This window comes from Petromyzon marinus, chromosome 71, assembly GCF_048934315.1.
Source record: "Petromyzon marinus isolate PM22_M1 ecotype Great Lakes invasive population chromosome 71, UKy_Petmar_22M1.pri1.0, whole genome shotgun sequence".
NCBI lineage: Eukaryota > Metazoa > Chordata > Hyperoartia > Petromyzontiformes > Petromyzontidae > Petromyzon > Petromyzon marinus.
In genome coordinates this window covers 4,681,279-4,697,615 of record NC_133737.1, presented here as the reverse complement: position 1 = coordinate 4,697,615, position 16,337 = coordinate 4,681,279, and positions in this window count along the sequence as shown.

The window sequence follows — 16,337 nt, the reverse complement described above, 5'->3', positions numbered from 1 at the left end:
GAGAGTGGGGGGGAGAGTGGGGGGGGATGGTGGGGGGAGAGTGGGGGGAGAGTGGGGGGGAGAGTGGGGGGAGAGTGGGGAGAGAGTGGGGGGATGGTGGGGGGAGAGTGGGGGGAGAGTGGGGGGAGTGGGGGGAGAGTGGGGGGATGGTGGGGGGATGGTGGGGGGAGAGTTGGGGGAGAGTGGGGGGAGTGAGGAGAGTGGGGGGATGGTGGGGGGAGAGTGGGGGGAGAGTGGGGGGATGGTGGGGGGATGGTGGGGGGAGAGTGGGGGGATGGTGGGGGGAGAGTGGGGGGAGAGTGGGGGGAGTGGGGGGGGGGAGTGGGGGGGAGAGTGGGGGGATGGTGGGGGGATGGTGGGGGGAGAGTTGGGGGAGAGTGGGGGGGAGTGAGGAGAGTGGGGGGATGGTGGGGGGAGAGTGGGGGGAGAGTGGGGGGATGGTGGAGGGAGAGTGGGGGGGAGTGCGGGGAGAGTGGGGGGGGAGTGGGGGAGAGTGGGGGGATGGTGGGGGGAGAGTGGGGGGAGAGGGGGGAGAGTGGGGGGGAGTGAGGAGAGTGGGGGGATGGTGGGGGGAGAGTGGGGGGGGGAGTGGGGGGAGAGTGGGGGATGGTGGGGGGAGAGTGGGAGGATAGTGGGGGGATGGTGGGGGGATGGTGGGGGGGGAGTGGGGGGAGTGTGGGGAGAGTGGGGGGAGAGTGGGGGGATGGTGGGGGGAGAGTAGGGGGATGGTGGGGGGAGAGTGGGGGGAGAGTGGGGGGAGAGTGGGGGGGGAGTGGGGGGCGAGTGGGGGGATGGTGGGGGGAGAGAGTGGGGGGAGAATGGGGGGATGGTGGAGGGAGAGTGGGGGGGAGTGCGGGGAGAGTGGGGGGGGAGTGGGGGAGAGTGGGGGGATGGTGGGGGGAGAGTGGGGGGAGAGGGGGGAGAGTGGGGGGGAGTGAGGAGAGTGGGGGGATGGTGGGGGGAGAGTGGGGGGGGGAGTGGGGGGAGAGTGGGGGATGGTGGGGGGAGAGTGGGAGGATAGTGGGGGGATGGTGGGGGGATGGTGGGGGGGAGTGGGGGGAGTGTGGGGAGAGTGGGGGGAGAGTGGGGGGATGGTGGGGGGAGAGTAGGGGGATGGTGGGGGGAGAGTGGGGGGAGAGTGGGGGGAGAGTGGGGGGGGAGTGGGGGGCGAGTGGGGGGATGGTGGGGGGAGAGAGTGGGGGGAGAATGGGGGGGATAGTGGAGGGGGAGTGGGGGGAGTGTGGGAGAGTGGGGGGGAGTGGGGGGAGAGTGGGGGGAGGGTGGGGGGAGAGTGGGGGGGGAGTGGGGGGGAGAGTGGGGAGAGTGGGGGGGAGAGTGGGGGGAGAGGGGATAGTGGGGGGGAGAGAGTTGGGATAGTGGGGGGGAGAGTGGGGGGAGAGTGGGGGGATGGTGGGGGGAGAGTGGGGGGAGTGAGGAGAGTGGGGGGATGGTGGGGGGAGAGTGGGGGGAGTGGGGGGATAGTGGGGGGGAGAGTGAGGAGAGTGGGGGGATAGTGGGGAGAGTGGGGGGAGTGGGGGGGGAGTGAGGAGAGTGGGGGGGAGTGAGGAGAGTGGGGGGATGGTGGGGGGGAGTGGGGGGATGGTGGGGGGAGAGTGGGGGGGAGAGTGGGGGGAGAGTGGGGAGAGAGTGGGGGGATGGTGGGGGGAGAGTGGGGGGAGAGTGGGGGGAGTGGGGGGGGGAGTGGGGGGAGAGTGGGGGGAGAGTGGGGAGAGAGTGGGGGGATGGTGGGGGGAGAGTGGGGGGAGAGTGGGGGGAGTGGGGGGGGGAGTGGGGGGAGAGTGGGGGGATGGTGGGGGGATGGTGGGGGGAGAGTTGGGGGAGAGTGGGGGGATGGTGGGGGGAGAGTGGGGGGATGGTGGGGGGATGGTGGGGGGAGAGTGGGGGGATGGTGGGGGGAGAGTGGGGGGAGAGTGGGGGGAGTGGGGGGGGGAGTGGGGGGAGAGTGGGGGGATGGTGGGGGGATGGTGGGGGGAGAGTTGGGGGGAGAGTGGGGGGGAGTGAGGAGAGTGGGGGGATGGTGGGGGGAGAGTGGGGGGAGAGTGGGGGGATGGTGGAGGGAGAGTGGGGGGGAGTGCGGGGAGAGTGGGGGGGGAGTGGGGGGAGAGTGGGGGGATGGTGGGGGGAGAGTGGGGGGAGAGGGGGGAGAGTGGGGGGGAGTGAGGAGAGTGGGGGGATGGTGGGGGGGAGTGGGGGGATGGTGGGGGGAGAGTGGGGGGAGAGTGGGGGGGAGAGTGGGGGGAGAGTGGGGAGAGAGTGGGGGGATGGTGGGGGGAGAGTGGGGGGAGAGTGGGGGGAGTGGGGGGGGGGAGTGGGGGGAGAGTGGGGGGAGAGTGGGGAGAGAGTGGGGGGATGGTGGGGGGAGAGTGGGGGGAGAGTGGGGGGAGTGGGGGGGGGGAGTGGGGGGAGAGTGGGGGGATGGTGGGGGGATGGTGGGGGGAGAGTTGTGGGAGAGTGGGGGGGAGTGAGGAGAGTGGGGGGATGGTGGGGGGAGAGTGGGGGGAGAGTGGGGGGATGGTGGAGGGAGAGTGGGGGGGAGTGCGGGGAGAGTGGGGGGGGAGTGGGGGGAGAGTGGGGGGATGGTGGGGGGAGAGTGGGGGGAGAGTGGGGGGAGAGTGGGGGGGAGTGAGGAGAGTGGGGGGATGGTGGGGGGAGAGTGGGGGATGGTGGGGGGAGAGTGGGAGGATAGTGGGGGGATGGTGGGGGGATGGTGGGGGGGGAGTGGGGGGAGTGTGGGGAGAGTGGGGGGATGGTGGGGGGAGAGTAGGGGGATGGTGGGGGGAGAGTGGGGGGGGAGTGGGGGGAGAGTGGGGGGATGGTGGGGGGAGAGTGAGGAGAGTGGGGGGGAGTGGGGGGAGAGTGGGGGGATGGTGGGGGGAAAGTGGGGGGATGGTGGGGGGAAGGTGGGAGGATGGTGGTGGGAGAGTGGGGGGAGAGTGGGGGGAGAGTGGGGGGAGAGTGAGGGGAGAGTGGGGGGAGTGAGGAGAGTGGGGGGGAGTGGGGGAGAGTGGGGGGAGTGTGGGAGAGTGGGGGGGAGTGGGGGGAGAGTGGGGGGAGGGTGGGGGGAGAGTGGGGGGGGAGTGGGGGGAGAGTGGGGGGAGAGTGGGGAGAGTGGGGGGGAGAGTGGGGGGAGAGGGGATAGTGGGGGGGAGAGAGTTGGGATAGTGGGGGGGAGAGTGGGGGGAGAGTGGGGGGATGGTGGGGGCAGAGTGGGGGGAGTGAGGAGAGTGGGGGGATGGTGGGGGGAGAGTGTGGGGAGAGTGGGGGGAGAGTGAGGGGAGAGTGGGGGGAGAGTGGGGGGAGAGTGGGGGGAGAGTGGGGGGGAGTGAAGAGAGTGGGGGGATGGTGGGGGGATGGTGGGGGGGAGTGAGGAGAGTGGGGGGAGAGTGGGGGGGAGAGGGGGGAGAGTGGGGGGGGGAGTGGGGGGAGAGTGGGGGATGGTGGGGGGGGAGTGGGGGAGAGTGGGGGGATGGTGGGGGGATGGTGGGGGGCGAGTGGGGGGAGAGTGGGGGGAGTGTGGGGGGAGAGTGGGGGGGAGTGAGGAAAGTGGGGGGATGGTGGGGGGAGAGTGGGGGGAGAGTGGGGGGGCAGTGGGGGGGGAGTGAGGAGAGTGGGGGGATAGTGGGGGGAGAGTGGGGGGGGAGTGGGGGAGAGTGGGGGGAGAGTGGGGGGATAGTGGGGGGAGAGTGGGGGGATAGTGGGGGGAGAGTGAGGAGAGTGGGGGGGAGAGTGGGGGGATGGTGGGGGGAAAGTGGGGGGATGGTGGGGGGAGAGTGGGAGGATGGTGGGGGGGAGAGTGGGGGGATGGTGGGGGGATGGTGGGGGGAGAGTGTGGGGGAGAGTGGGGGGATGGTGGGGGGATGGTGGGGGGCGAGTGGGGGGAGAGTGGGGGGAGTGTGGGGAGAGTGTGGGGATGGTGGGGGGATGGTGGGGGGAGAGTGGGGGGAGAGTGGGGGGAGAGTGGGGGGAGAGTGGGGGGGAGTGAGGAGAGTGGGGGGATGGTGGGGGGAGAGTGGGGGGAGAGTGGGGGGGGAGTGGGGGGAGAGTGGGGGGGAGTGAGGGGAGAGTGGGGGGATAGTGGGGGGAGAGTGGGGGGATAGTGGGGGGAGAGTGAGGAGAGTGGGGGGGAGTGGGGGGAGAGTGGGGGGATGGTGGGGGGAAAGTGGGGGGATGGTGGGGGGAGAGTGGGAGGATGGTGGGGGGAGAGTGGGGGGATGGTGGGGGGAGAGTGAGGGGAGAGTGTGGGGAGAGTGGGGGGAGAGTGAGGAGAGAGTGGGGGGAGAGTGGGGGGAGAGTGGGGGGAGAGTGGGGGGGAGTGAGGAGAGTGGGGGGATGGTGGGGGGATGGTGGGGGGGAGTGAGGAGAGTGGGGGGATGGTGGGGGGAGAGTGGGAGGAGAGGGGGGAGAGTGGGGGGGGAGTGGGGGGATGGTGGGGGGGGAGTGGGGGAGAGTGGGGGGATGGTGGGGGGATGGTGGGGGGCGAGTGGGGGGATGGTGGGGGAGAGTGGGGGGAGAGTGGGGGGAGTGTGGGAGAGTGGGGGGGAGTGGGGGGAGAGTGGGGGGAGGGTGGGGGGAGAGTGGGGGGGAGTGGGGGGAGAGTGGGGGGAGAGTGGGGAGAGTGGGGGGGAGAGTGGGGGGAGAGGGGATAGTGGGGGGGAGAGAGTTGGGATAGTGGGGGGGAGAGTGGGGGGAGAGTGGGGGGATGGTGGGGGCAGAGTGGGGGGAGTGAGGAGAGTGGGGGGATGGTGGGGGGAGAGTGGGGAGAGTGGGGGGAGTGGGGGGATAGTGGGGGGGAGAGTGAGGAGAGTGGGGGGATAGTGGGGAGAGTGGGGGGAGTGGGGGGGAGTGAGGAGAGTGGGGGGAGTGGGGGGGAGTGAGGAGAGTGGGGGGATGGTGGGGGGGAGTGGGGGGATGGTGGGGGGAGAGTGGGGGGAGAGTGGGGGGGGAGTGAGAGTGGGGGGATAGTGGGGGTAGTGGGGGTTAGTGGGGGGGAGAGGGGGGCCCCTCCCCCCCCCACAGCCCCTCCCCCCCCTCCACTGCAGAGGTGACGTCACCGCACGGGGCTGTGACGTCACCACCCCCTCTCCCCATTTCCAACCAACACCACCAATACAAATTTTCAAAAAATAAAAACGACTCGAAATTTTTTTTGCGTTTTCAAAAATAAAAAGAACCGCGGAAAACCGACGGCGGCAATTGACGCCGTCGGTTTAATAAAAAAAAATAACAAAATTTTTTATCAAACGGCCAAAATAAAAAAATAAAAATAATAATCATTAAAAAATTTCGGCCTAAAAAAAATTATCTCCCCCCCCCCCGCCGAGGTCTGCGTTGAAGCCTCGGACTCGCCTAGCCGGCCCCGCCCGGCCTCGATGCACCAAAGCCCGCAGGGTGACCGCGGGCAACAGCATCACCACCCCCCTCACACTATAATCTGTTTTTTTTTTAAATTAAAAAAAATTTAACCGCTGAGGGGATCAAAAAGATGTCGCTGTGAACGAAGACGATAATAAATGGAGACGAGAGAGAGAGAGAGTGAAAATAAAATCAATAAAACTTACCCATTTCCAACTCGCTATATCTCTCTATCTGTCTCTAACCGGAGCGCTTTGAACGCAGAGGAGAGCGCGCGAGCGAGAGGCTTTGGGCGAAACCATTCCAATCATTAGCGGAGGGGGGGGTGTGGCGTGTGTGTGTGTGTGGAATGGTTTGGCCTAGGATTTTTTTTAAAAAAAAATCGGAGATTTATTTTGAAAGGAGAAGCGATTAATTAAATCTAAAAGTAATCGAGCTGTACTTCGCCACCCACCCACCACCCACCTACCCACCCACTACCCACCCACCTATCCACCCACCCACCACCCCTCCCCCCTACGTCGCGCCTGCCACAGTTGGACTCGTCCACTGTTTACCACCGCTTTCGTTTTGAACGCTCCGGAAGAGGAAGACGTCTTCCGGAAGAGGAAGACGTCTTCCGGAAGAAGAAGACGTCTTCCGGACAACAATATGTCTTGATGGGAAGTCGTCTTCCGGAAGAGGAAGACGTCTGCCGGAAGATGAATAAAACAGTCTGTCTTGATGGAAAGTCGTCTTCCGGAAGAGGAAGACGTCTTCCGGAAGATAAATAAAACAATCTTTGTTGATGGAAGACGTCTTCTGGATTGGTTTATCAAAACCAATCAATCAAGACCCCAAATGGTTCATCAAATCCTTCCAATGATTGCTAAGCCCAGAATCCATCTTATCGGTTGAAATTGTCTCCGTGTTTGTATATGTGGATAGCCTCACGCACGAATCTCTCATTGTAACCATAAGCGTGAACGATCAATCAAGACCCCAAATGGTTCATCAAATCCTTCCAATGATTGCTAAGCCCATAATCCATCTTTCTCGCTTGAAATTGCCTCCGTGTTTGTATATGTGGATAGCCTCATTAACGAATCTCTCGTGGTAGCCAGATGGCTTGCAGACAAACCTCTGTCTTGTGAGAAGTCAATGTCATGTGAGCCTACTGAATTATAACAATGATCTCCCACGGCCGAGGTGTTGGTCCTACCGTGTTTAAGGTCTGCTTTGTGTTCACGAATGCGGTCCGAGACCTGTCGTTTGGTTTCTCCAATGTAACTACTACCACAGAGGCAACTTAGTTTGTAGACACCAGGGTATTGTATGTCCGGAATCACATCTTTTACAGACGGAACCAGATCACGGATTTTACGTGATGTGTTGAATCGGACCTGGATCTTGTGTTTATTCAAGATTTTGGAGATCTTTTTTGTGATCCCAGCAATGTAGGGAAAAGTGATGGTTTTGAAAGGCTCCTCAAGAGCGGTCCTTCCTTCATGGTTTGAGTGACAGCTTTGCGGATTGTATAGTCGGTGTAACCAATTAGCCTTAAGAGGCTAATGGTGTACGTGCTTGAGTTCACTGCCTATGTGTTCCTGGTCGCACATGCATTGGGCTCTGTGGTGCAGAGACTTGATGAGGGAATTCTTCTGGGGGTGGATGGTGGTGGGAATCCGGTTTCAGGTAAGCATCCGCACAGGTAGCTTTTATGTAGACAGAGTGGCTCATTGAACCATCACGTCTCTCTTATTCTTAGTTCTTTCGGTAAAGTCACGTTGAAGGGAAACAACAAAATAATAAAACATATATAAAACAATAAATTTTTATTAAATTTTTATTGTTTTATATATATTTTATTATTTTGTTGTTTCCCTTCAACGTGGTGACTTTACCGAAAGAACTCAAAATATGAATTACTGCAGTCACGAAAGCTTTAAATAAAAAAAACATTCACGTCTCTCTTGTTAATTAAGACGTCCAAAAAAAGGGGTAGCTTGCCATCTTTGTCGACCTCCATGGCGAATCCGATGGCTGGGTGTACGCAATCGATGTGGGTCTGCGGAATTGGTCCGGAGCAGGCCAGCCATGTGTGGCCAGATGACTAAAGTGGTGTCATCCACGTGCACCTCATTCACAAGGCCCCCCGGGCGCAGAGAGGTGGCCTGGATGGCGTCAGTCTCAAATTTCTCCGCGAACACGTTGCCTACAACCGGAGGTAGGGAGGTAGGGAGTGGGGGAGGAGGGAGCCCATTGGGGTGCCCTCAGTTTGTTTTGTGGAAAGTTCCATTCCGCGTGGAGTATGTGTTGGTTAAGCAGCGTCTCACCAGGGTCCGGGGTGGGGGTTATGTCAGTGTTTGAGTCCTTGATGAAGCAGGTCTTCAACGGCAGCCGATGGTGGTGTCAGGCGCATGAACTTTGGTGAACAACCAAACGCCGTGTCTCGGACCGCATCCGTGAACACAAAGCAGACACTTAAACACGGTAGGGCCAACACCTCGGCCATGGCAGATCATTGTTATAATTCAGTGGGCTCGCATGACATTGAATTCTCACAAGACGGAGGTTCTTTGCAAGCCATCTGGCTACCATGAGAGATTCGTTCACGAGGCCATCCACAAATACAAACACGGAGACAATTTCAACCGAGAAAGATGGATTCTGGGCTTAGCAATCATTGGAAGGATTTGATGAACAATGTCTGGGTCTTAATTGATTGTTTACGCTTATGGTTACCATGAAAAATTCGTTAATGAGGCCATCCACATATACAAACACGGAGACAATATTTCAACCGAGAAGATGGATTCTGGGCTAAGCAATCATTGGAAGGATTTGATAAACCATTTGGGGTCTTGATTGATTGTTCACGCTTATGGTTACCATGAAAGATTCGTTAATGGGGCCATCCACATATACAAACACGGAGACAATTTCAACTGAGAAAGATGGATTCTGGGCTTAGCAATCATTGGAAGGATTTGATAAACCATTTAGGGTCTTAATTGATTGTTCACGCTTACCATGAGAGATTCGTTAATGAGGCCATCCACATATACAAACACGGAGACAATTTCAACTGAGAAAGATGGATTCTGGGCTTAGCAATCATTGGAAGGATTTGATAAACCATTTGGGGTCTTGATTGATTGTTCACGCTTACGGCTACTGTTTACCGAAAAAACTAAGAATATGAATTACTGCAGTCACGAAAGCTTTAAATAAAAATTTAAAGTTTTATTATTTTAATTATTTACTTTTATTTCATTAGGTAAAGTCACGTACATATAAAATAAAGTAATATATATTTTTACCTGCGTGACTTCGAATCAAGATTAAATTTTTTATTACTTTTTATATTTCGCATTAAAGCTTCCGTGTTGCAATCGAAACGCCGTGAGAATTTTATTGTTTTATATTTTTATGATTTTATTTTTTTTCCCTTCTACGTGCCTTTACCGAAAGAACCGATAATATTTTACATTAATTTATATTTTATTCTTTACGGTAAGTTTTTTTTAGTTGTTTTCTATCTCCGAGATTTTACCGATTTGTCTTACAGAAGAGGAAGACGTCTTCCAACCACGGAAGATATCTTCCGGAAGAGGAAGACGTCTTCGAACCACGGAATATGTCTTCCGGAAGAGGAAGGTATCTTCCAACCACGGAAGATATCTTCCGGAAGAGGAAGCCGATTGTCTGGAACACTTCTACCAGAACAGGAAGATTTTGATCTTCCAGAAGACGGAAGAGAGCATCTTTTCTTCCGGAAGAGGAAGACGTCTTCCAACCACGGAAGATGTCTTCCGGAAGAGGAAGACGTCTTCCAGGCTCACAGAGCCAGACTAAGGCTCCCACAGGGTTCAGTGTTAATCCCTGAGGCTCACAGAGCCAGACTAAGGCTCCCTCCCACAGGGTTCAGTGTTAATCACTGAGACTCACAGAGCCAGACTAAGGCTCCCACAGGGTTCAGTGTTAATCACTGAGACTCACAGAGCCAGACTAAGGCTCCCACAGGGTTCAGTGTTAATCACTGAGGCTCACAGAGCCAGACTAAGGCTCCCTCCCACAGGGTTCAGTGTTAATCACTGAGGCTCACAGAGCCAGACTAAGACTCCCTCCCACAGGGTTCAGTGTTAATCACTGAGACTCACAGAGCCAGACTAAGGCTCCCACAGGGTTCAGTGTTAATCACTGAGGCTCACAGAGCCAGACTAAGGCTCCCACAGGGTTCAGTGTTAATCACTGAGGCTCACAGAGCCAGACTAAGGCTCCCACAGGGTTCAGTGTTAATCACTGAGGCTCACAGAGCCAGACTAAGGCTCCCACAGGGTTCAGTGTTAATCACTGAGACTCACAGAGCCAGACTAAGGCTCCCACAGGGTTCATTGTTAATCACTGAGGCTCACAGAGCCAGACTAAGGCTCCCACAGGGTTCAGTGTTAATCACTGAGGCTCACAGAGCCAGACTAAGGCTCCCACAGGGTTCAGTGTTAATCACTGAGACTCACAGAGCCAGACTAAGGCTCCCTCCCACAGGGTTCAGTGTTAATCTCTGAGACTCACAGAGCCAGACTAAGGCTCCCACAGGGTTCAATGTTAATCACTGAGACTCACAGAGCCAGACTAAGGCTCCAACAGGGTTCAGTGTTAATCACTGAGACTCACAGAGCCAGACTAAGGCTCCCACAGGGTTCAGTGTTAATCAGTGAGACTCACAGAGCCAGACTAAGGCTCCCACAGGGTTCAGTGTTAATCACTGAGACTCATAGAGCCAGACTAAGGCTCCCTCCCACAGGGTTCAGTGTTAATCAGTGAGACTCACAGAGCCAGACTAAGGCTCCCACAGGGTTCAGTGTTAATCACTGAGACTCATAGAGCCAGACTAAGGCTCCCTCCCACAGGGTTCAGTGTTAATCACTGAGGCTCACAGAGCCAGACTAAGGCTCATTCACCTACTCACTCACTTGCCCGCTCACTCACCTCCCACTCACTCACTCACCAACTTACCCACTCACCCACTCACCAACTCACTCACCCACTCACTCACCCACCCACGTCACCACGGATGTCTGTGACGTCACCACACAGGGAAGGAAATATTATTGCGCCACTGACGGTGGTGGTGAGCGGGAAAGCTGTCTCACAATCTCCCTCATTCACTCATTCACTCATTCAATCATTCACTCATTCACTCACTCATTCATTCACTCACTCATTCATTCACTCAGTCAGTCACTCACTCACTCATTCGTTCATCCACTCATTCACTAACTCACCCACTCACTCAATCATTCACTCATTCACTCATTCATTCACTCAGTCACGCACTCATTCACTCACCACTCACTCACTCACTCAACCACTCACTCACCCACTCACTCACCCACTCACTCACCCACCCACTCACCACTCACTCACTCACTCACCCACCCACTCACTCACCACTCACTCACTCACCCACTCACTCACCCACTCACTCACCCACTCACTCACCCACCCACTCACCACTCACTCACTCACTCACCCACCCACTCACCACTCACTCACTCACTCACCCACCCACTCACTCACCACTCACTCACTCACTTACTCACTCACCCACTCACTCACCAACTTACCCACTCACTCACCCACTAACTCACTCACCCACCCAGTCACTCACTCACTCACTCACCCACTCACTCACTCACCCACTCACTCACCAACTTACCCACTCACCCACTCACTCACTCACCCACCCACTCACTCACCCACTCACTCACTCACTCTCTCACTCACTCACTCACTCACCCACTCACCCACCCACTCACTCACTCACCCACTCACTCACCCACTCACTCACCCACTCACCCACCCACTAACTCACCACTCACCACTCACTCACCCACTAACTCACTCACCCACCCAGTCACTCACTCACTTACTCACCCACCCACTCACTCACTCACTCACCCACTCACTCACTCACCCACTCACTCACCAACTTACCCACTCACTCACCCACTAACTCACCCACTCACTCACTCACTCACCCACTCACTCACTCACCCACTCACTCACCAACTTACCCACTCACTCACCCACTAATTCACTCACCCACCCAGTCACTCACTCACTCACTCACCCACTCACTCACTCACTCACCCACTCACTCACTCACTCACCCACTCACTCACTCACCCACTCACTCACCAACTTACCCACTCACTCACCCACTAACTCACTCACCCACCCAGTCACTCACCCACCCACTCACTCACCACTCACTCACCCACTAACTCACTCACCCACCCTGTCACTCACTCACTCACTCACCCACTCACTCACTCACTCACCCACTCACCCACCTACTCACTCACTCACTCACCCACTCACTCACTCACCCACTCACTCACTCACCCACTCACTCACGCACTCACCCACCAACTCACTCACTCACCCACCCACTCACTCACTCACCCACTCACTCACTCACTCACCCACTCACTCACCCACTGACTCACCAACTCACCCACTCACTCACTCACCAACTCACTCACTCACCAACTCACTCACTCACCAACTCACTCACCAACTCTCTCACCCACCCACTCACTCACTCACTCACGCACTCACTCACTCACTCACCCACTCACTCACCCACTCACTCACTCACTCACCCACTCACTCACCCACTCACTCACCCACTCACTCACCCACTCACCCACTCACTCACCCACTCACCCACTCACTCACTCACTGATCCACTCACTCACGCACTCACTCACCCACCAACTCACTCACTCACCAACTTACCCACTCACTCACCCACTCACTCACCAACTTACCCACTCACTCACTCACCCACTCACTCACTCACTCACCCACTCACTCACTGATGCACTCACTCACCAACTCACTCACTCACTGATCCACTCACTCACAACTCACTCACCCACTCACTCACCCAGTCACTCACTCACTCACCCAGTCACTCACTCACTCACCCAGTCACTCACTCACTCACCAACTTACTCACCCACCCACGTCACCACGGATGTCTGTGACGTCACCACACAGGGAAGGAAATATTATTGCGCCACTGACGGTGGTGGTGAGCGGGAAAGCTGTCTCACAATCTACCTCATTCACTCATTCATTCATTCACTCACTCATTCACTCATTCACTCAGTCACTCACTCATTCACTCATTCATTCACTCACTCATTCATTCACTCAGTCAGTCACTCACTCATTCGTTCATCCACTCATTCACTCACTCATTCACTCACTCATTCATTCACTAGTTCATTCACTCATTCATTCACTAACTCACCCACTTACTCACCCACTCACTCACTCACTGATTCACTCAGTCACTCTTTCACCCACTCATTCATTCACTCACGCAGTCTTTCACTCACTCTCCAACTCACTCATTCACTCACTCACTCACCCACTCACTCACTCACCCACCCTCTCACCCACTCACTCACTCACCCACTCACTCACTCACTCACCCACTCACTCACTCACCCACCCTCTCACCCACTCACCCACTCACTCACTCACTCACCTACTCACTCACTCACTCACCCACCCACTCACCCACTCACTCACCCACTCACCCACTCACTCACTCACCCACTCACTCACTCAGCTACCCCCAGGTAACCTCTAGCAGGGCTGTAGGGGTAAGTCATTGAGTGAGTGACTGAGTGAATGAATGAGTGAGTGGGTGAATGAGTGAGTGAATGAGTGAGTGGGAGAGTAAGTGAATGAGTGCGTGAGTGAATGAATGAGTGAGTTAAAGAGTGACTGAGTGACTGATTGAGTGAGTGAATGCGTGGGTGAGTGATTGAGTGGGAGAGTGAGTGACTGAGTGAATGAATGAGTGAGTGGGTGAAAGAGTGAGTGAATGAATGAGTGAGTGGGAGAGTGAGTGACTGAGTGACTGAGTGAATAAGTGGGTGAATGAGGGAGTGAGTGAGTGCGTGAATAAGTGAGTGAATGAGTGGTTGGGTGAGTGAGTGAGTAGGTGAGCGAGTAGGTGAGTGGGTGGGTGAGTGAGTACGTGAGTAATTAGGCGAGTGAGTGAGTGGGTGAGTGGGTGGGTGAGTGAGTAGGTGAGTGAGTGAGGTGGTGAGTGAGTGAGTGGGTGAGTGAGTTGGTGAGTAGGTGAGTGAGTGTGTGAATGAGTAGGTGAGTGAGTAGGTGAGTGAGTGAGTGGGTGAGTGGGTGGGTGAGTGAGTAGGTGGGTGAGTAGGTGGATGAGTGAGTAGGTGAGTGAGTGAGTGAGTGGGTGAGCGGGTGGGTGAGTGAGTGAGTAGGTGAGTGAGCAGGTGAGTGGGTGGGTGAGTGAGTCGGTGGGTGAGTGGGTGGGTGAGTGAGTAGGTGAGTGAGTGGGTGAGTGAGTGGGTGAGTGAGTAGGTGAGTGAGTTAGTGTGTGAGTGAGTAGGTGAGTAAGTGGGTGATTGAGTAGGTGAGTGAGTGGGTGAGTGAGTAGGTGAGTGAGTAGGTGAGTAGGTGAGTGAGTGGGTGAGTAGGTGAGTGAGTAGGTGAGTGAGTAGGTGAGTAGGTGAGTGAGTGGGTGAGTAGGTGAGTGAGTAGGTGAGTGAGTGAGTAGGTGAGTGAGTGAGTGAGTAGGTGAGTGAGTTGGTGAGTGAGTCGGTGACTGAGTGGGTGAGTGAGTGAGTGAGTGGGTGAGTAGGTGAATGAGTGGGTGAGTGAGTAGGTGAGTGAGTGGGTGAGTGAGTGGGTGAGTAGGTGAGTGAGTAGGTGAGTGAGTGAGTGGGTGAGTGGGTGGGTGAGTGAGTAGGTGGGTGAGTAGGTGGGTGAGTAGGTGAGTGGGTGAGTAGGTGAGTGAGCAGGTGAGTGGGTGGGTGAGTGAGTCGGTGGGTTGGTGAGTGAGTGGGTGAGGGAGTGGGTGAGTGAGTGAGTAGGTGAGTGAGCAGGTGAGTGGGTGGGTGAGTGAGTCGGTGGGTGAGTGGGTGGGTGAGTGGGTGAGTGAGTAGGTGGGTGAGTGGGTGAGTAAGTGGGTGAGTGAGTAGGTGAGTGAGTTACTGTGTGAGTGAGTAGGTGAGTAAGTGGGTGATTGAGTAGGTGAGTGAGTGGGTGAGTAAGTAGGTGAGGTAGTGGGTGAGTGAGTAGGTGAGTGAGTGAGTGAGTAGGTGAGTGAGTGAGTAGGTGAGTGAGTGGGTGAGTAGGTGAGTGAGTAGGTGAGTGAGTAGGTGAGTGAGTAGGTGAGTGAGTGGGTGAGTAGGTGAGTGAGTAGGTGAGTGAGTGAGTGGGTGAGTGAGTGGGTGAGTAGGTGAGTGAGTAGGTGAGTGAGTGTGTGACTGAGTGGGTGAGTGAGTGAGTGGGTGAGTAGGTGAGTGAGTGGGTGAGTAGGTGAGTGAGTAGGTGAGTGGGTGGGTGAGTGAGTGAGTAGGTGAGTGAGTGGGTGAGTGTGTGAGTGAGTAGGGGAGCGAGTGGGTGAGTAGGTGAGTGAGTAGGTGAGTGAATGGGTGAGTGAGTGAGTAGGTGAGTGAGTAGGTGAGTGAGTGGGTGAGTGAGTGAGTAGGTAAGTGAGTGAGTGAGTATGTGAGTGAGTAGGTGAGTGAGTAGGTGAGTGAGTGGGTGAGTGAGTGAGTGAGTAGGTGAGTGAGTGGGTAAGTGAGTAGGTGAGTGAGTGGGTGAGTAGGCGAGTGAGTGAGTAGGTGAGTGAGTGGGTGAGTGAGTGGATGAGTAGGTGAGTGAGTAGGTGAGTGAATGGGTGAGTAGGTGAGTGAGTAGGTGAGTGAGTGGGTGAGTAGGTGAGTGAGTGGGTGAATGAGTGAGTGGGTGAGTGAGTGGGTGAGTGAGTGGGTGAGTAGGTGGAGTGAGTAGGTGAGTGAGTGGGTGAGTGAGTGAGTGAGTAGGTGAGTGAGTAGGTGAGTGGGTGAATGAGTGAGTAGGTGAGTGGGTGAATGAGTGAGTAGGTGAGTGAGTAGGTGAGTGGGTGAGTGAGTAGGTGAGTGGGTGAGTAAGTGGGTGAGTAGGTGAGTGAGTGGGTGAGTAGGTGAGTGAGTAGGTGAATGAGTAGGTGAGTGAGTGAGTGAGTCGGTGAGTGAGTGGGTGAGTAGGTGAGTGAGTAGGTGAGTGAGTGGTTGAGTAGGTGAGTGAGTGGGTGAGTATGTGAGTGAGTGGTGGGTAAGTGGGTGAGTGAGTAGGTGAGTGAGTAGGTGAGTGAGTGGGTGAGTAGGTGAGTAAGTGGGTGAGCAGGTTAGTGAGTAGGTGAGTGAGTGGGTGAGTAGGTGAGTGAGTATGTGAGTGAGTGGGTGAGTAGGTGATTGAGTAGGTGAGTGAATGAGAGAGTGGATGAGTGAGTGGGTGAGTAGGTGAGTGAATGGGTGAGTAGGTGAGTGAGTAGGTGAGTGAGTGGGTGAGTAGGTGAGTGAGTAGGTGAGTGAGTAGGTGAGTGAGTGGGTGAGTAGGTGAGTGAGTAGGTGAGTGAATGAGTGAGTGGGTGAGTGAGTGGGTGAGTAGGTGAGTGAGTGGGTGAGTGAGTGGGTGAGTAGGTGAGTGAGTAGTTGAGTGAGTGGGTGAGTAGGTGAGTGAGTGGGTGAGTGAGTAGGTGAGTGAGTAGGTGAGTGAGTGGGTGAGGAGGTGAGTGAAAGGGTGAGTAGGTGAGTGAGTAGGTGAGTGAGTGGGTGAGTGAGTGAGTAGGTGAGTGAGTAGGTGAGTGAGTAGGTGAGTGAATGGGTGAGTAGGTGAGTGAGTAAGTGGGTGAATGGGTGAGTAGGTGAGTGAGGAGGTTAGTGAATGGGTGAGTAGGTGAGTGAGTAGGTGAGTGAGTGGGTGAGTGAGTGAGTAGGTGAGTGAGTAGGTGAGTGAGTAGGTGAGTGAGTGGGTGAGTGAGTGGGTGAGTAGGTGAGTGAGTAGGTGAGTGAGTGGGTGAGTGAGTAGGTGAGTGGGTGAGTAGGTGAGTGAGTAGGTGAGTGAATGGGTGAGTAGGTGAGTGAGTAGGTGAGTGA